This window comes from Aythya fuligula, chromosome 2 (assembly GCF_009819795.1).
Source record: "Aythya fuligula isolate bAytFul2 chromosome 2, bAytFul2.pri, whole genome shotgun sequence".
Lineage (NCBI taxonomy): Eukaryota > Metazoa > Chordata > Aves > Anseriformes > Anatidae > Aythya > Aythya fuligula.
In genome coordinates, this window is record NC_045560.1 from 26,225,149 (window position 1) to 26,246,029 (window position 20,881).

General features: G+C 41.6%; 1 protein-coding gene across 7 annotated transcripts in view; it reads left to right on the forward strand.

Annotated features, from left to right (window-relative positions):
• Window positions 1–18,516: 18,516 nt before the first annotated feature.
• Window positions 18,517–20,881, forward strand: part of DYNC1I1 (dynein cytoplasmic 1 intermediate chain 1) — a 188,827-nt gene continuing 186,462 nt past the window's right edge. For 2 of the 7 annotated variants that reach the window (XM_032181030.1, XM_032181034.1), the window contains exons 1-2: window positions 18,522–18,613; window positions 19,109–19,181. The gene's annotated coding sequence lies outside the window, so the exon portion shown is untranslated. Of the gene's footprint in view, window positions 18,614–19,108; window positions 19,182–20,881 lie in introns of all 7 variants that reach the window. The other 5 variants (XM_032181029.1, XM_032181027.1, XM_032181031.1 and 2 more) reach the window with 5 other exon arrangements.

Consider the following 20,881-nt stretch of genomic DNA (forward strand, 5'->3'; position numbering starts at 1 on the left):
AGCTGGGCCATGCCTCCTTGAGGTTGACTTAGGAGGGAGCATGAAGGGGTTGTGAGAATGAGACAGATGACTCCTTCTTTGTGCTGGCTTGGTAATGAACCCTGGGAGATTATGAGAGTTGGTGTCCACAGAGGCCGGGAGGACACCTGAATGGAAGACCTCATGCTTTCTCAATAGGAAAAAAAAATAGGGAAGACAACTGCATGTAGATGCTTACCAGTTGGCAAAGCAGATAAGGAATGGGAGAACTCTCCTCAGCAGTGGAGACAGGATTCAGAGGAGGCTGAAGTAAGGGCTGGGCTTCGGAGGCACTGGGGGAATGTTTTATATCAATCTCTGTGTCAGAGTTTCCTAATCTTTTCAGATTAAGGTTGAGTTGGATTGAGGAGCAAGCAAAGGTGGTGGGTCTGAGGTGGACACTTAATCCCCAGTCTCAGCCTTCACTGACTGTGGTCATTATTCAGCACTGTGTTCAGAACCAATATCTTGTGCTTTATTTTGGGGTAGACAGTGGTGGTAGAATTAGAGCTACTGGTAAGGAAAGGAAGAATGAAAGGCAAAATGAAAGAACCTAGAGACTGCTGTGTCCTGGATGATCTTCATGAACATTGACTGTGGTGTTGTTGACAGTACACTTAGATGACATTTTAGTGTACATGCTCAGCTCGTGTTTCATTTTGTTGTGGGTACTGGTCACTTTGCTCTTTTCACTTCAAGGACTATTTCAGATTTATGTTTTTGTTTTCAGGTTTATGTTAGACCCAGAGTGGTTTAGTATGGCCTATGTACTATGGAGTTCAGATGAAGGTTGATATCTAAACAGGCCAACGGTTTATGACTGATATCAGTGAAAACTTCAGTCATAAAGTATGTTGAAAGCAGTGCTTTAGATTCAAAATGGTATTATGAATGCCCACCATTGCTGAAAATAACATCTAAAGCAAAGGGTTTCCTTCTAGAATTATCAGTGAGGTGGCAGCTTCTTTATGATGGCTGGAGTATGAAGCAACATGAAACACTTGAGTTCCTTTTCTGTAATTTTTTATTTTTCATACTTCATATTTTGTATATTGAGTTTTCTGAGGCTGGCATTGTCAAAAAAACATCTTGAGGCTGTTTTTTTTTTTTGTTGTTTTTGTTTTTTTTTTTTTTTTTGGTTTGTTTGTTTGTTTGTTTGTTTGTCTTCTGTAAACCTGCATCAAACTGTTGTGCTTAATGGGAATTTATAGTCCTGAAAATCAGTCCATGGAGTGGACTGTTTTGAGGAGGGCTCTGATGACAGAAGAGTCTTCAGCAAAGGCAAACTTCTGTGAAAGGATCCTAATCTTATAGTACTGAAAGTCACATTGATAGGATGGCAGGAGAATTGCAAAGAGCATTGTTTGCACAATTCATGTCCTGCATCTTCCTCTGAAACACACTTCTCTCCCTACTCCCATGGTCTGTTATGTACCTTTTCAAAGCCAGCAGTCCATAATCCAAATTTAATTAATGAGTTATAGCAAGTTCTGTTCAGAGGAGAACCTCACAATGCTTCCAGGCATAAAGTTAGTACTGACACTTGTCCCCCATGTATAGTCCAACTTTTTGGGTCAAGTCTTTCATTAAATCACAGTTTGTAGTTCCAAGGTAGCTGGAAGGGCAGAGCTTCCATGTCAAGGACTGACTGACATAAAAGTTGTTTTACCACTCATTGTGCTGAGAACATTGAATACAGTCTGTTTCCTTATATTAAAGGACAAATTAGAGGATTTCTGTTCTTAGCGCTGTTCAGAAATTCTGAATTAACCTGCTCCATCAGCTCTTCCAGAGCTTGCTGCTACAGTGTACCTTTTGGAGAGGATGCCTGTTTATTTAACTTCCTTTCACTGGTTGCATGAGTGCATACCTTCCATCTTCTCTTTTCCTTGCTTAAAGATGATTATCCAGTTATTATTACAGAGAAGCTTCTGCAAATGTTATTACAAAGAAGCTTCTGACCTGCTTTGTAAATGATGGATTTGTCCCTGAAAGTAACATGTCTATGAAACAAGTTTTCTTTTAAATACATATTGACAATATATGAATTGTGCATTAACTTCTGCCTTAAATTCTGACAGCATACAGGAAATGAAAGGTATGTACCTGTGGGCTCCATTTCATTTGAAAGGTTGGAGGGATAGAAGGGAGAAAAAAAAAGATATTTTTTTTTTCTGTGGGGGAAAAAAAAATTGAGGAAGTAATGGTAGTGAAAAAAATAATTGAGTGGAAGAAAGGAAATGAGGAAATGAAAGAAGAAATGGAAATAGACTCCCATATGTGTTCTTCCTTACATTTTGGGGTTTTGTTTTACTTCCCTTGTACTTTTGCCTTATTCCATCTTTTTATTTTCTCTGTTGTCCTATAGTATCAGTGACCTAATCACTCTCTTGATAAGATAATTTCTATAAATTGAAAAGTAGAGGTGCGATGACCAAGATACTTTTGAATAAATCTTAAAATTCAAAACCTCCCAGAGCTTAAGAAATATTTTTCATTTATTTTATTTTTGTTTCTTTTTCCAGAAACAGTGCAGTTAAAAAAGAAGAAGGTGAAAGAATGATTTTTACTTCTACTAATTTTCCCTTCAACTTACAAAAATATTTCTAAAATGTCAGGGAACTTTTTTTAAAATGCATTTTTATAGCATTTGTTTCACTTTCTTCCGTGAAGAATCCTTGATTGTCTCACGGTGGAGCATGTTTTATGGTTCTGCCCTGCCCGTAGTTTTGGAATAAAAAATATCTGTGTGAAAGGTTGCCTGCACAGATGCTGCTGAGGGTGAGTGGCAATGTACCCTGCAGGGTGAGGCAGTGCTGCCACCTATGTGCATTCACTCCGCAGCAGTTCCAGACCTTTTCTGAACCTTGACTTTCAGATGAAATTTACCATCACCTATTAAGAGTAATGTTATAGTCGGTGAAATGGAAGAAAAATACTGCTATGGAAGGAAAAGTGTTCATATGCAACCTGTTTGGCCATATCAGGCAGATAGAGGGGCTGGTTTACAAGCCTGATGTTTCCAAGAACCATTAGTATTTCAAACTGGTGACTGCCAGCCTATCTGATCACAACTTTCACAGAAGGGTTTACATTCCTCTCTGAAAATTTTAGCCATTTCTCCCTTTCCTTCCCCCCAAATATTATTTATTTTATTGAGCACTTAGGAATGTTTCACTATATTTCACCTCTCCAAAGAAGTCCCAACCAGTCAACCCCAAAGCAGCCAACCTGGTAAATCAACTCCCAAAAGCTTGGCAACCTTTATGCACTATTTATGCACTTCTGGTGTGCCATATTCTTCTGGTGGACAGAGAAACAGACTATCTTCCTGATCTGGAAAGCTTTATGATGAAAAGTTTTTGTGTCAGGAAAGGATGATGACTAGCTAGAAGTGACTTATCTTCATAGACGTGGTCAGATTTGATCTACCTGGGTAAACATTGGATTTCTGATGATTTTTGTAAAACAGATTGGTAGGTTTTATTGTATGAATATAATATAATGTAACATAACTGACAGCACCTGACAGAATAAATGACAGAATAATATAACAAAAACAAAACAAAAACTACAAATTTTGAGCTACTATGGGCTACTGTGGGTTATGAGCAACATCCTTTGATGTAACAGGATGGTTTCTCCTGCTCAGGCTCTGTGCTGCTAAAGGTGAGGATGTATCCCGGTCTGTTCTGAGATCAGTAAGGTTTTTGAGGATATCAACTTTCTGTAAGAATTAAGCTCACAGAGCCTCCTTTGCCTGGCAGAATATTGGTGAGAACCGACCCTAGTTCTGCAAGGGACTTCATTGCAATTCTGCACCAAAGATTCAATGTGGCTAGGACAATGAGCATAATAGTATATTATTACCTAGTTTCCACACAACCAGGCTGTTAGCATTTGAGCTAAATATAGACATCGTTAGAGCCTGGATTACATCTGCTGCTTGACAGAAACCCAAAGCCACTAGCTCACATACATGGAAAATATTTAGTTTAAGAACAGTATGAAGGAGAGAAACACGGCTCAGACAAATCAGTTTGTCAGTAGCATGACAGTTATAGTTGTTGATCCTTTAAAAATAGCCTATTTAGGAAAAGCATGCAGCAACAAAACTGTATGGCATTCCTATTTTACCCTAGAAGAGTACATGTATGTTATATCACTCTGCAAGTGAACACAGTAAAATATAAAATGTTATTTACATGGACCTCTCCCCCTCCCTGTGTCTGACATCCTTGAAGATGCATTGTTTTTCTCACTGGGATAGTGTCAGCATCTCCAGAACCCTTTAGACAGAAGCATCTCCTGATCCATCTGCATTTGGCTGAGATCTTGGTGTGCATACATCACAGCATTGACATGAAGGTCAATTTGCATTTTGGCAATTTGTGTTTTGGCATCTGTGCAGAGATGGTAAGGGAAAATATGAACGAGGTGCACACAAATAGATTATGCATTTAGGATTCAAAACAAGTCATTGTCAAACCTAATCTAGACCTGTGATCAAGTTATACCTGTTTTCTCTCTTAACGCAGTGAAATTCTCTAACATTTTTTGGGGAAATGTTACTGAATTGAAAATGAAAATAATATTGTTCTTCTGAAATTATTCTATACATTTTCCATCTAAAATGTTCAAAGCTGTACCAGTCATCACTAACTGAAGGCCTATTCCTTTATTTAAACTGATACCAGCTGAGCAATTAACAGGGGGCAGTATTGCCACTAACTCTCTGTGTATCTTATGCATAAATGGAAGGAAATGTTTTTAAAACTGACAAATGCATTTCATACGCCCCAGTTTCTAGGAACACAAAGCATCTTAAATGGACAACTGATCCTTCTTTCAGAATTACACTGAGCAGTCAGACTCCATTGTAACCCCAGTTTTAGGCACAGTGAAAATAATTGTTAGCAATGCTGCTGCAGAACATAATGGCTTGTTTGTCTTGTCCCCCAAAACTAAGTTCCTGTTAAGTGCTTTTAACTAGAGTTTACTCATGAAATGTGGAAAATCTTGGTGTGTACTTTGTAAACATGATATATGTGGCTGTTAAAAGAATGTATGTTGTAGCCATTCTTGGTAAATAATCAGAGAGAGAACTTGGAATTTGGCTAAATCCTGAAGTTACTGTATTTTAATATATGGAGAAGAAGCAACATTTTGAAAAAAATAAATATCCTTATTTTATATAGAGAGGAAAACTTTTTGAAACAGATATAATAACAGTAGATGAATTCTGGCTACTGTTCTTCAAGACATCCCACACCCAGACTTTTGTGGTGATGCAGGCAGGCTATCATGACAGCAAACCCAGCCTGGGTTAGATATACCCATGTGGAATCGTGTGAGCCCAAGGCTGATGCTTGCTGAGATCCTGACATGTTTTTTTCTTATTATGCTGATACTTTATTTTTCGCGGTTACTTCTATTTTTCTGTCTTTTACATTCTTGCACTGTGTCATGAGATAAACAAAAAGCATCATATCAATCATATCATATCATATCATATCATATCATATCATTACATATGAACAACAGGCAGCTCTGCAGGGTGTGGAGAGGCTGTAATTTGCAGGTAATTTGCTTTTTTTTTTTTTTCAAATTCTAGTGGAAGAATCTTTCTTTTTTTCCTGGACATTTTGCCCAGTGTTTCCCTTATTAGTTGCAGGTCAGCTCATGTTTCTGATGGTGGCAGTAACGATTTAAAATAAAACAGGAACTCTTAGCTACAGCCCACATAGTATTAAAAATATGGTAGAAGGGGTTCAGTTGCAAGTCCCTTCACCCACAGACAAAGTGGTGTTGACCCCCATGTGATTAGGTAAAGGGAATCTGTGGCAGTTCTGTGGATCCTGTTCAAAGGACTGCCAAACCCATGCAAGTGAGTGACGTTAACAGAATAAATCGCATTGAATAATAGACTCAATATACAGGATAAAAATTAGACAGTAACATCTTCAGGATAATAATGATAATATATTGTTAATATGTTAAACACCTTTCTATTAGAAGCCATCTCTTAAGTTCCAAAGTTACAGGAAACATTACATACTTTTACTCACTAGGAAGGTCACTTATCCGTTGTGCAGTATGTAGTCCTGTTTTTTCCACCCAGTCAGATTATTTATATACGTTAAAATAAGTGGGAAATTTTTAGGGGAGACATTCAGCATTCATTATGACCAGACACTACTTGCTTTTGAAGAAGTACAGACAGTCTGCCAGATAATCACAAATAAGATGTTTATGGCAGAAGCAGCACAGCATGTAAACTCTGGTGTATACATTATGTTCTTCACTTCTGTTTTGCTAAAGGAATAGATAGGCCTTTTGTCAAAACAGGCTCATGTTCAGCTTGGTGTCCATCAGCATCCCCACATCCTTTTTGCTTTCCAGCCAGGCAGCCCCCGGCAGGTCCTGGTGCCTGGGGTTATTCCTCCCCAGGTGCAGGACTCTGCACTTCTGGTTGAGCTGCACGAGGTTCCTGGCAGCCCATTTCTCCTGCCTGTCCAGGCCCCTCTGGATGGCAGCACAACCCCATGATGTATCCACACTCCTCCCAGCCTTGTGTCATCTGCAAACTCACTGAGGGTACGTGCTGCCCCATCTTTCAGACCACTGGGGAAGACATTGAACAGGACTGGGGCCAGTATGGACCCTGGGGAACACTGCAGGTTACTGGCCTCCAGCTAGACTTCACGATCAGTGGATCACCACCCTCTGAAATCACTTCAGCCAGTATTTTATTCCACCTTGCTGCTTGCTCATCCAGCCCATATTTCATCACCCTCTCTATGAGGATCTTATGGGAGGGAGTGTCAAAGAACTTACTGACATCTGGGTAGACAACATCCGCTGCTATCCCCTTGTTTTTATACTTTCTTTATACTTCTTTAACTTGTGGTCCCCTCGCCATGGTTGCCACAGTGGCAGAACTAAGTGCACTGTTATATAATCTTCAAAAAAGTGACCTCTATATAGCCTCCAAATTGGGCCCTCTCAAAGACAGCACTTCATAGGAATTCCCAAGTATGACCGACATTAACAAGTGTACCGTCACCTGTAGGATCGTTGACAGTTCCACTGCAATTTTAAAGGCCTTCGCTAAGAAGTGTAAGGCAATAGACAATATTAGCACTAAAGCCTTGAAGGTTGGGAGCAGGAATTTAAGCCACCTAACCTGTCGCTGTTGCAGAGTGAATTGTTGCTCTGCCACCTAGTGGCACCAAATCACTGGATAGCAGTAATTAAGGCTATACGATACTCGCTTCGTGATGATTCTCACACTTCTAATCTTTCCTCACATTTGTTTCTTTTTTATGTGTTAAAAACTCTCTATAGTAAAAGACGAGCAAACATCAATCAATGTCAAAGCCTTTATGTGTTCTTTATGAACACATTAATTCTGATGTGCTATGAGAAGCCTGAATAAATAGGAAGATCAAGAATACCAAATAACTGTATTTTACTAGCAGTGTATAAGACACCTCAAAGCACTGGTATTTGAACAAACACCAAACACAGAGGTGAGTAAGGAGACAAAATTCAGTGTTTTTGTATTAAGTCATTTAGGGATGGTTTTCTTATCTCCTAAAATAAACATAAAACTTAGAGCTTAAACAAGAATTGAAATGGACAAAAAAATTAAAAAGTGAATGTTGACTTCTCCAATCACTGTTATATCACATACATGCTCTACTCTGAAATGTGCCCATCCCCTGCCATCCACCTGTGATGTCTTCCTGAAAAATATGATGGTTAATTATACAAAATATAGTGAAACTATTTCTCCCGTAAGAATTAACATAATAGAAGGTATATGAGCATGGACTATAGAAATATTCATAATTTAAATGCACAGGGCCAGAATTCATGGTTTGGGTGATGGACAGCAGGTTCATCAACTGGGTGAATACACTGTGGATCATCGCTCACTTTCTGGAAGATCCCAAGCACTTTGTATGGTGACTGAGCATCCAACCACTTCCAACTATCAGCATTTATTGATCCTGACTTATCTGAAGAGGATGATGATTATGAAAATGTACGTTCCAGTGAGGTAGCAAGAACACTCACAAAAGAAGACTTAGATTGGGCATCTCTACAGGTAAAGATCACAGGACCTGAGAGAGGCTGAAGCTTTGGGTAGCAGAACCCAAAACATGTATCCAGGTATCCAGCCTAATGATATGCTGAAGTAGGCCCCAAATGCTTTCTATGAGAATGGCCATGCCAGACTGATCTCACAGCTTGAGAGTCACTTTGTACCTATCTCAGATGGTCTTCAAGGAGGGCGATTGTCTGAAATCAGTTCTGTGGAATGACAGTGGGATGTAATGCAAAAGCTTCTCCTTCAATGTGACACTTAGACAGTAATGCAATATATACCTTTGGTTTGAAGTTTTTCACAATGCACGTTATATGGCCTCTGAGCAAGGAGGATTTTGGCACTGGTTTCAGTATGACCAGCATCGGTTCCTGTACACAGTCATAGGCCCTTGTGGTCTTGTCACTGCAGTGTTGCACTCTTACATGTCCCACGTTGCTCACTGAAAATTTTTGCAGTCTGTTTCAGTCTACCAGAGGTTTTGGGACAAGGATAGGATACTTGCCAAATATGAAGAAAACCCATTAAAATAAAAATATGAAAGAACAGAACTGTCTCAGTATGCATTGAACTTAATTGAAATGGTGTTTCCTGTTCATACATAGAAAAGCATTCTTTAGGTAAACAGGGAAGATATGACATAAAACCTGTATTAATAAAGCAGAATATTAGCTGTCTTCCTTTAGGACAGTCAAAAAGAAAGTACATATATAGGATGAACCAGGGGAAAGCAGAGTAGCTGGTCATCCCCCCGAAAGAGATTTTTATTGATGGCAGAAAGATGACTGCATATTATCTAGACACATATACAGAAGTGTTTTTGTTTTCGTCGTAGTCATGGTGAGAAAACCATGCTGGGGTGAGATAGATTCATCTTCCTAGCATGGAGTGTGACACACAGGTAATGGTTCTTCTTGCACAGTTTGATATTTTTTACAGATATTTACTTTTCTGTTAACTCTATGCCTGCTTTACAGTAATATCGCAAGGATACTTTTAGAGGACAGGGGGAAAAGCAGTACACCTTTATAAAACTATCTACTCTAATGAGTGGTTACAAACACAGAAGTCCCTCATTGTAATAATTTACAATACAACATCAGGTGTGTCTTTCTAGACCTTTATATGATTATTTTTTTCCTTTATAAACTTAACACAGGATTTCTTGGATGTTTAATAGCTGCGTGGGGGACAACTATAGCACCTTTGTAAACTCCTGTTTTACTCCTAAGCTGATACAATACTTCTAACGTGATTCCATGTTATCATCATTTTGCCTTGGTGTACTTGTATTAATAGGGCATGAATAAAAGCTGCTGCTGGTGAAAAGGACTTTACATGTGTACCGCACTGCAAAGCCTGACAGTTCATTTTCAAACAGTCATTCCTGCTAATGAGTTACTACTCCTGGATGCTTTTGGAGAGGCATTAACAACATGTGCCAGAGCTGCCAGCTGCACTGCTGGGAAGTCTTGAGACAGCAAGCAAGATCCAGGCAGCACGTATGGGCCGCAGGCAGCCGACAGGCAATTATGTAGGATCAGGTGTTACAGAAAGCTCCGCACAGCAGGGGCAGCCCCAGGAAGAAGAGGCAAGGCTACCTGCCAACATAGAAAGAGGAAGGATTGCTGAGATGTGAGCTGGTGGCACATCATGGGCACTCTCCGAAATACATGGTCCTGAGGCTGGGACCACACAGGACTATGCAGGAACAGGCTGTGAGAACTGAAGTGCTTGTCTTATCCACTGCAAAGCATGCCTTTTGCCTACTCCATGAGGAAACAACCCTTTCTAGGAGAAGGATGGTACGGTGGGGGGCCTCTGAATGACATAACTCTGGCAAGAACTCCCTTTCCTTCTCCACATTGGGCATCACAAACAGTTTGGGGTTGTCACATTCCCTACGTTGTGCTTACACAGCCCAGCAGGGAGCGTGGGTCCGTAGGTTTCCTACTACAGCACCTACATGGTGCTCTGCCCTGCTCTGCTCTGCTCTGCCTGCATCACAGGCAGCAGCCTGAGCTGGGACTGCATTGCAGCAGGCAGGGATTTGGTTCGTTCTGCTAGGAACAAGTAATTTAATGCAACCAGGCTGTGCATTTTTCTCTTCTTCTGCACAGACCGTCGTCAGATGTCTAACAAGCTGTGTGGGAATATGGCCTGGGGGTGGACTCATGTGATTTGGCCATCACAGGGTCTGGCCACCTTGTAACAGTCTGAGGGAGGTAACAGACTTTTGTACACAGACCTCCACCTCCCTAACGCTCCCATCCTCTCCTTTATTTCCACTGTAGCCCATCCCTCCTCCCAGCAAGCAGCTTTCCAGCAAAGAGAACTGTTCTTTAAAGGTGACTTTGGTCTTAGCTTCTCAGTCAGCATCTCATCCTTTGCACTTTTTGAAGATGCCAAATGTGCTCCAGATATCTCTTTTTTCTTGTGTGGACACACGGACATGGTTTCTTTTCTCTGTCTGTCACTGTCCTGACACCATTTGGGCTGTGCTAGAGGGATGCCTCAACTTGACATCACAACATCCTCATCTTTGACCATGACCATCTCTCCCTTCACTGCTCAGAGAATGGTCTTTCTGTGATTGCTGTCATTTATTCTGAGAACTACCCCTGGAGTGACCACCATCTCAGCTGCTGCAGTGCCTGCCAGCCCCTCCATCCTAAGGAAAGGCTTCCTCCATCACCATCACTCTTTGCCCCAGGCACCTCGTTCTAGAGATGCCTTTTTGGTGCAGACGTAGTTACATTATGCATGCAGACAGCAGCTGGGCAGCCCTTGAAAATGGCACTGGGCATGAAATGCCTACCTCACGGGGGATGGATTAGAGGAGATGTGTCAGTTGCATATACATGAGAGTGGCATAGGCTTGCCTCAAACCAAAAATGTCTGAATCGAACTGCCCACCTAGCACAGACATCTCAACACGGGAGATGGACGTGTTATAAAATTGTGGGGAAGTAGTCAAGACAAATCATTGTCATGCACTGCAATGCCTGAAATGGCACTAGAAGTCTGCCCACTTTCAGTCACAAGTCATGCTCTCAACGTCCTGCAGTTTGAGAGATCCCAAATCACCTCACCTTCTTTATGCCGCTGACCTGCTGCTCTCTGCTCAGACACAAAGTGAGGACAGATAGCCTATTAATTTTGGCTACGTGGAGGCAGCTGCCTAATTCTGTACTGAAATGCATAAGTGATCTGATTTTCCAAAGAGCTGGGTATGAAGGCCACTCGTCTGCTGAATTTTAATTTGCATGTCTTGGTGGAACACCCTGTGCTGCCATATCTTCTCCCTTAGGCTTCCTTACTAAGACGGTTACTGTGTCTGAAAGCTCATCACATTCAAGAACAATTTTCCCCAGCTCCTCCACTATTTATTTTTAGATTTAAATAAGAAAAAAAAAAATCTACAACTCTAGATACTGGCAGCTATTTGGGATCAGAGGCAATGCAGAAATAATCACGCTCACACACAGCAACATTAAATTCCCTTAACCAAGCAGTGATTCAAAGCACTGAAACAAGCTCCACCCCAGAACTGTTTTATCATCCGTCCGCTTTTAAGAAGATTAAGCTGTTATATTTCTCTGCTGCTTTCATCTTCCCTCTGTGAGTGCCATCCAGGCCTCCAGGCAAGCATAGCTGCTTATCCTCATCAGGAGACTTCCAGTCAGGGAAAACAAGAGAGAGAGCAGAAAACACAGGCTTACTTGTTGAAAAGCAGTGGATATGTACGAGGAGAGCTATACATATAAGACTATGCATATATGCTGCATATAGCATAAACTCAGAGCTAGGACACTGCTTGAAAACTTTTGTCATGCACCAAAATATTGACAGCGTGGTCTAAAGAGATCCACATAACCACTATAACAGCCCCTATCATTGTTGTCTCTGCAGGTGGGATATAAGGATACAATTTCCTATTAGTTTACACCAACTAGTCAATCCAATTCATGGTTAGAGCATAGTGGATAGGCTAGCAAAGGTGCCTTTCTTCACCAGAAATATGGATAAGAAATAAGGAGCATTTCAAAGATACATTAGAGAAACACCTTTTTTTTACGGCTCTTCTCTCCAGAATGCATTTCTGCTTCTTTCAGTCATATGAATAATTTGCCACAAGTTTCAATTTGTTGTCAAAAGTACCACTTATTTAGTCTCATACACTTTAATGCATCTTCATGTTGTGTTAAATTAATGTAACACCTTACATGTGCCACAGATTTTACCTTTGGGTGGTACAGCTAAGCTTCAAGTTAATATTTAGTAGGTCTCTGGAATCGTATAAAGAAATGCACCATCCTTTGGTGTTTGTTGTTGGTTTTAATCAAACACAAAGGACTGGATTTTAAACCAAAGGTGGTATGGGGAAATTAGACAGGATTTTGCAAAAAGAAGCTAACTACTGCAAAGATCTCTAACCTCTGTAAATTCAGCCATTTCTTTTGCTCCCTTTGACCAAGTTCTTGAGTCATCAGGAACTTGACACAGACCCAAATGGAGTCATCTATTTAGTAGGTTTTTTTGTTTGTTTGTTTGTTTGTTTTAAATAGAGTAATTCAGTATATGTCTCCTAATCTACTCCTCCAGTCCCACTCCAAGCCTATTTCTCTTCAGGCCCTACATACAGAGCTCTGCAGCCCTCCTTTTGCAGCTTCCTCAGTAGTTCATACAAGCAGTAACAAAACACTGTAAAACCCTTCAAACCTGAAGTCCTCTGCAGGCCACTGAGTTCCACTGGCAGGAAGCTCCGGGAAGTGGCTTGCAGAACCATCCAGTTCCTTCCCCAAATGCCTGGTTTGCAGCTGTGTTTCCAAACTCTTCCCAGTACACTGAACCTTTTCAAATAAAATCAATGAGTTGCATTATATGGCAAGCACTGTTATTTTAAAAGTCAGTAATAAAATTTCCAAAGGCTTTCTTCCTTGCATGCCATTTTCCTTCCTCAGTCAGAAGTGCAAAAACAGAAGCTGGGTAATGCTGTGTTTGAACGGGCAGGGTCTCAAACATGAACTCATGCCCGTGATTCCTATTTCAGATGTGCAGTACTGTTGAGTTTCAAGGAGACACAAAAAGGAGTATTTCTTGGATAATGGAAGGAGTAGGATTCCATAGGATGAATTCCACCTTGAGAGCCAGGTTTAAGTCAGAGTCATACTGCTTGGTGTTGCTCTGCTGAGGTTTGATTCATTAATTTGCAGAAATGTACACCCAACTTCCAGCTAATTGCTGTTTTACTTACTGCTTATTATCATGTAACATTTATACTACAGTTCACCAAGCTTTTCCAATCACAGTTGACACATTAATCTACTAACTACTATATAGGTAGAATGACAGAAGAATTTAGTCTCATATACATAGCAAATATAAAGTGTACTACAATCACAATATATGGTTAACATTGTAAATGCAGTTAGTAGTTTTATTTTTTGAAAGCAGGATGGAAAGAAGGGCACACTGATATTTCTCCTTCTCTTGACCCATAAAAGCGTTCCTTTGTAGAGTCCTATATTGGGCCATACATTGTCCTCCATTCAACTTTGTATCTCCACAGGCCAAAAATCTGGGAAATCTTCCAAGGTGAGGTGAGCCCATCCAAAGAGAAGTCAGGGCTGCAAAGTGCTAGTTGCATGAGCAGTGGGGATGAAGCTGTGGCTTTCTGAAAAAAACATTTCATATACGCATTTGCATCAAATGCTGCTCTATCTGAGCGCAGATATGTTTTCCTCTCTTGTAAGTGTCACTGTGTTCTTAGTCCTCCTTCATTTGCTTTCCTGTAGCCTGAACAGCTGCAAAAACAAAATGAACTGTTGCAGCCTTGCTACTCCTACCCTGGACACCAAAGGCATTATGTGGGCCAGTGCAGTCAGGCTGATTTGTAAATCCTGAAACCAGTACTGCATATCTTCTAGGTGTCCCAGTTATGTACCGATGCTCCCACAAAACCTTGTTGAAACCATTGTTACCTGACCTTCCAGTTGATCTCTTTGGTGACAGTGTTGTATGAAAGGGAAGAACAAAACAGGAAAAGAGGCTTAGAAAAGAGTCTGACACAAAAATCATTGTTTCTAAGAGCACTCAATTGCAAGGTCTTTGAAAAGTAACGTATGTCTGGACCCATGTGGAACTCACCCATTTGCCAGAGACATGGATACTGCATCTCTTATTTTGTCATTCCCTTCTGAAAAAGAGTTTGTCCTTTATAAGATACTTAAATGCTTTTTCATCTTTGAACATGCATCTGTGCAAAGATCTTGGAACTGGCAATCTACCAATAGCAAATCAACTGGCAGAGGAATTATTAAGTGTCTGTGTGCCAGATACCTTTAAATTCCTTGTTTATATGCTTCTATCTATTACGGATATTCAGACTATGTTGGTTTGCAGAAATTTCAGCCCAGGACTCAGTGATCTGCCCAGAGAACTCTGTAGCAAGCTGTTAAGAGAAGTTCTCCAGTGCCTTCTGCTTAAACAGCTTTTTCATAACTAACCAACCACTCATATTTCTTCCAAGACCAACAAATGGTTCATCTGTGAAGTAAAAATTTCTAAGGCCATGCGTAATAGTGCCCTATAGTGACATTACTGCCATAACAATAAACCTGACTTCAGAAGTGATATTCCACATTTTTTCTGAAGCTTGCTTTGATTTTTTCATTCTGCCTTTTGATCCTTTGTTTAATCCACTGCCTTTGAGAAGCTGGAAGGCATTTTGTAACATCCCCTGTTATTTGCAGAACCCAGGTGAGCACTATCATGCAAAGTGTCTGAAAAGTAGCGCCGTTTCCATTAAGCCTTAGAAATGTCAGCTTTGAAATTAATTTTTAATCTTCCAGTGGCACAAACTTCCAAGAGGGTTTGCCTACTTCTGTTACTTTCTCTTATTCTGTTTTGTGAAGTAGCAGTTGCTGGTGCCTAAGGCAGGAAAATACAATGTACTGATAATTACTTGTCTCATATTGCATTGTAAATGGTTATTGGTTTGTCAGAGCAACTTATACCAATCTTCACTAATAACTTACAAGTGAACAATGCTATATAAAGTAACTTCCAGAAGAAATTATGTCAAATCATTTTCCCTTCAACCTCTTAAATCTAGGAATCAAATGTATTGCACTTATTAATGTCCACGGAAACCTCTACATTTTACTTGTGTATCTGTTAGACTGGAGAGGAGAAACAGGCAAATACCGTATTTTAGTAATTTTATCAATAGACTTTTTTGTTTTCCCACACCATCCATGGGCAGTGATGAGCTCCAAATTTCCCCTTAATCTCCAGTTTCCCTTCAGATGGCACCATGACTGCTGTGTGTACATGTACAACTGACCTCTGCTGGAGAGAAAGCAGCTTGTCAGATGTGAGTAATTGCTAACTGTTTTGCCCTCTGTTGATCTAATAATGCAATCTGAGGCTAAAATAACTACCTTCTGAATTCATAGAGCAAGAACTTTAAATTTAAAGTTTTGAAAATAATCTTAGCTTTGCCCTACTGCACATTCACCTGGTAATTAAGCCAGATACAAAATCACATAATGCCTGCTGGCAGAATATAATGAGTTGGATAATATTATGGATTTGTGTTTAATGGGAAAATGTAAAATTAGTACACATCCCATGCCGAACTGAAATGGCTGGATGTTTCTCATGAAGCTTTGTTAAAAAGATTTTATTGATCATAATGATATATATATATATATATATACATATATATATATATATATTTTTTTTTAATAAAGATTTTATCCCTCTTTTGTAAAATTAGTAATGGTATAATTTACCTCCCTAGAACAAGAAATCCACAAAAATGACAAGAGCTTGTGCTGTGGAAGGTTAGGGAAGACCTCATGAGAATGAGGTCAAAGAAAACAGAGCATTGCTTGTAGGAAAATTAGTTATTCCTTCAGATGGCTCTTTAACAAGACTGGTTGTATGTTTTTCTTATGTTCCCAAAGTTCGTAGATTCTGGGGCCACCTACTAAAAATTTAGAGCTAGACTTGCTTACCTCCATCTCCTCAGAGTAGACAATTTCGAAGAGAAGTTGCATATTTTTTATACTACCCTGGCCACTGACATTCTTTCCAAACTCTTTTGTATGCAGTTTTCCATTACTCAATAAGCTTTGGACAAGATCTGTCATGTTTCATGAATAATTTTGTTGTTGTTGTTGTTGTTGTTGTTTGTTTGTTTTTAATTTTTTTCTTTGACATTTCCATTTTGGTTCTTTGTTTTATACTTTAAAAAGAGTGGATCGCTCATGACAAATATTGCAAATTTTAAAAAATATCAAAATCATGTCCCATTTGACAAGTTCTTACAGTGCTTTTTAAAACGATTTCTAAGTGAGCTATTGGCAGAACATAAGATGCCATTACTGCAACAAAAATGTAGGACTTAACAATCCTTAAAGACTTATTTATCGTGTGTCAATAATACTTAATAATGTTATTTTAAATTTGTGGCTACTTAGTTTGAAATAGTTGAGAAAGTGTTACAAAAATGTAGGTTTTTGACCTTCATAGTCAAAAGGCAAGAGGACAGAGACACTGCACTCCTTTATGTTCAAAAAATGCTTGATATCATCCTACCATAGGATGGCATGATATGGTATATGACACCATGTTTTATGTATATGAGTCCAAGGAATCTTTGTATAAGAATCTATGTATAAGATATCATGTTAACAATAGTAAATCCCCACCTAGCATCATGGAGAACAAATCTGATTTGTTAATTCAGGAATACCAAATGACCCCAAAGCCCTCTTAGAAACCAGTCTTGAACACTTCAAATCAATCAGCTAAGTTTGCATGGAATTTGCAAATGACACAAAATCCAAAGAAACCTAGACAAATCTCAGGGGATTTATGCTAAAGCTGAAACTAAGACCAACACTTACAAAAGCAACCAGCACCTTCTGCAGCTCAGTTTTGAGTACCTGATTTTGAAAAGGCCTTATTTTCAGAAAGAGTGGCAAATTGCCCCAAACTTGAAATGTTTCAAAACATGTATTTAAAACCACAGACTTTTTCCATGTGCCCCAGCCTGCACAAGTAGAACATGTTGATCTTTAAGGAATCTTACAGGAGAGCAAGAAATGATTCTTTTCAGCTTCAACTCCAATTAAATTGATAAACAATTATTTCATCACCATGTCTTCATCTTCAATGGATGCTGTTGTTTCTCTTCAGGGCTCTTTGTTTCCTGGCCAGGTGCAGTCCAGGTGGGTCTGAGCGGAACTGTATGCGATATGAACCCTTGATGGATTTTCAGTGGTCAGGATATACCACAATATTCTCAGAACAGGTCCTAGACCTGGAATGGCAGTGATTGGAGTTAGCGCTTCCCACCAAAATGAACCAAATGTGGTTCAAGGGACACATCTCAGAAAGATACCTCTCTGACCAGAGGGCTGGATGTCAGTGAGACATATGTCCTGGATATTTTTTAAAGAACAACCCAAATACCAAGAGGTGCGTGTTTTCCTGTGGTGTGGGGGCAACATGTTTGGGTGTTGGAAGAGAAAGAGGGAGGCTGGGTTCTGGAGATAGATGTATCTGTGCTGGGAGAGGAACTGGCGTACTGCTAGAAGGAGCTTGGCTCTCCTGTCTGTTCCCTGTTCCCTCAGGAACACCGTGAGGAATCAGGGCCAAAAGGAAACCTCCACTGTTGGTCAGCCATGCCCTCATCTATCTGTGAAAGATGGGGAGCATCCACCTGCTCTGGAGCTCTCCCCTTGGTTTCCCAGATGGACAGGGCTTTGGTGGGACCTCCCTGCTGCCACAATATCTGGCCAGGCTATGATGGGGTTGATGGCCAGGCCACCACGGAGATGATGTTGAGGTGGCTGTAGGGTAGCAATTAGGGGACTGACATCTAGACTGCTTTGAAGGTGGTGGCTAATCAGGTGGCTAATTAGGTCAGTGTGGAGGTGCTGGCCAGGCTGGCGTGGGGGACGCTGAGGCAGCCGTGGGGGTGATGCTTAAGGTCCTGAGGGGACAATGGCGAGGCCACTGCTGGACTGGCAGCCGGGCTGCCGTGGTGCACCCAGGCGGGGGTGACACCCGAGGGGAGCTGCTGGTGGCCAGGAGGGGCTCGGGGCTTGCCCCGACCCACGGGGCTCCGGGCCTGGGGGGCTGGCGAGTGCTGGCCGGGGGCCATCAGCCAGGGCCACCACCTGCCCCCACTGCCCCGCCCCGCTCGCCCCGGCGGCGACAACGACAATGACGACGACAACGACAACGACAGGGGGTGTCGCTGCCGGGGGCGCGCAGGAGGAGGAAGAGGAGGAGGAGGCGGGAGAAGGAAGGCGGCAGCGCTCGGGAGGAGCCTGTCCAGCGTGAGACAGCACATTCAGCCCGCGGTCCTGCTGCGGGAGCGGGCGGCACCGCGCTCCGCCGAGGAGGAGGAGGAGGAGGAGGAGGAGGAGGAAGGGGCAGCGGCCATTTGGGCGGCTGGCAGAGGTGAGGCACGGCCGGGGGCTGCGGGGGGAGCCGGGGGGAGCCGGGGGGACCCTCGGTGCTGCCTCCTCGCAGGGTGCCGGGAGGCCGGCACCCGCTGCGGGAGATGGGCGAGGTGAGGCCGGGCGGCTGCAGCGGCAGGGAGGGCCGCCGGCACCCCGCACCTGCACCGGCACCGGCCCTGGTCCTGATCCCAGTCCTGGTCTTGGTCCTGATCCCGATCCCGATCCCGATCCCGATCCCGATCCCGGTCCCGGTCCCGGTCCCGGTCCCGGTCCCGGTCCCGACCCCGACCCCGACCCCGATCCCAGACCGCCCGTAGGGCAGCCGCAGTCTTTAAACCTCCCTGCCTGTGCCTCAGCACCGAGGAGGTTAAAGAAGAAGAAGACACCCCCCTCCCCCCCCTAAAAAAAAAAACAACAAAAACAACAAAAAAACAACTTTCTCATCTTTATTTTTTTCATAAATATACCTAATTTTATTTTATTTTTTTTGCAGTGTGAGCAACAGAGGGTTTGCCGAAGTCCGCAGCGACAGCAGATGGAGAATTAGATCATTTTCAGCTCCAAAGGTAATTCCCTGAAAGGGTGAGAGGCCTTTTTTTTGCTAGTGCTTGGAATACATTTTCAAAAGGATGTTGTTACAGTCACATCCCCCGGGAATGCCTCTGGGTCAGCAAAAACGTCAGGCCCCTAGATATTCCCCAGACAAAGCCCTTGTTTCATTGACCAGAACAAAGTGTGGTTCTCCATCAATATTAGCATTGGCAAAAAGTAAAAATTTCAGCTGTAACTACATAAAAAATAAGGATCCTAAACAGACTGAGCAATGTAACCTGCTGTTATACAGGGAATGAAAAGGAAAGACCTGATGTGAAGTCAGCACGTGGCTTTGGCACTGCACCTAGTAATTTATCCTGACATAGAGTTTTGTCAGCTCTTCGTTTCTGCGTGAGGCCATTGAATTACCTCTGAAATTACTCTAAATATTACAAAGCACGGTGCTGCAAAATCTGTTTTCAGAATGGAAATCCAAATCGTGCATCTATCTCCTGATAGATGGTGTTATCAGAGCCTCTGGGAGGAATTTCACTGCTGTTGCCACTGATGTGATTTGGTAAAGTGCCTCATTTGTTCTTGTTACATTAATGGGAAGAAGTTTTGTGTTTTGCTTTCTGATTTTCTTAAGTTCCTCTTTCCACCTGCTTTCCACTTCAGAGGATATCTCTAGTGGGAGTCTCCACTACAAGGGTGGATAAAATTCCTTCAGTAATTTCTATGTAGTGTTTCTCAGCAAGAATGGCTTTCTTCAGCATGATTGTATTCATTCCCTGCCTTGGAACTGCACCCAGGTCTTTGTCCCTGGGAGTGCTTCATGTCATAATCATCAGGTGCTCCATGTTGTCTTCCTAGAAACATCAATTTATAGTCCATGAAAATACAAAACGTGTTGCACCTTCCACTCCTCCTCTGTGCACAGACTGTTCTGGGCATTGCGTTTTGCTATCCTCTTCCTTGATTCTTGAAAGACTTATGATGTGCTTACACGATACCAGATAAGTGAAGGTGCAAGAGATTGTTTAGGGTTGGATTAGTGAGATTTTTCCTACCTTTAAACACCTCTACCTCACATTAGTTTACCCTAGAACTACAATAACTGCAGTGCCTTCTTATCCGCAATTTAAGAGAAGAATCTTCCTTAAGGGAGCAGTGGTAAACCACACCCTACACAAGCAGCGATTATTGAGAATTTGGAAATCTGTTTACTCAAATGACATTCAAGCAAACGCTTTTTTTGTACCCTGCAGGTCCCAAATTAAGAAGCTGACCTTCCAGCTTTTTCTGTAGAAGAAAGGACAGTGTGCTACAGCCCTTCAGTAGCATTTTTTTTTCATTATTGAAATGCATTTGTTTGTTTTCCAGTTTGTGTTTTTCCAGCGTCAGTTTCCTGGTTCCTTTTATGTTGTCTCGCATAGATAAAAGGCTTGGTTTAGCAGCTGTCTTTAGTGCAGCTACTCTAAGTGATGCACCAAGAACTTAGCTGCTTTGATTTCAAGGAAATTAACAGATCAGGTTTGCTGTTTCTTCTTTTCTTTTGTAAGACAGATTTCCACAATCATTCCTTGCTGCTATCGGTTTTCCAGTCTGGAAGAAGAGAGGGAGGGAATATTGGATAGAGCTGGATGCAATGTGCTGCGGCAGAGGTCTCACCATTGCAGTGGACTGGGATGAGAGGGAAAGAGATAAGGGAGCAAACTAGGAAAAGATGAGG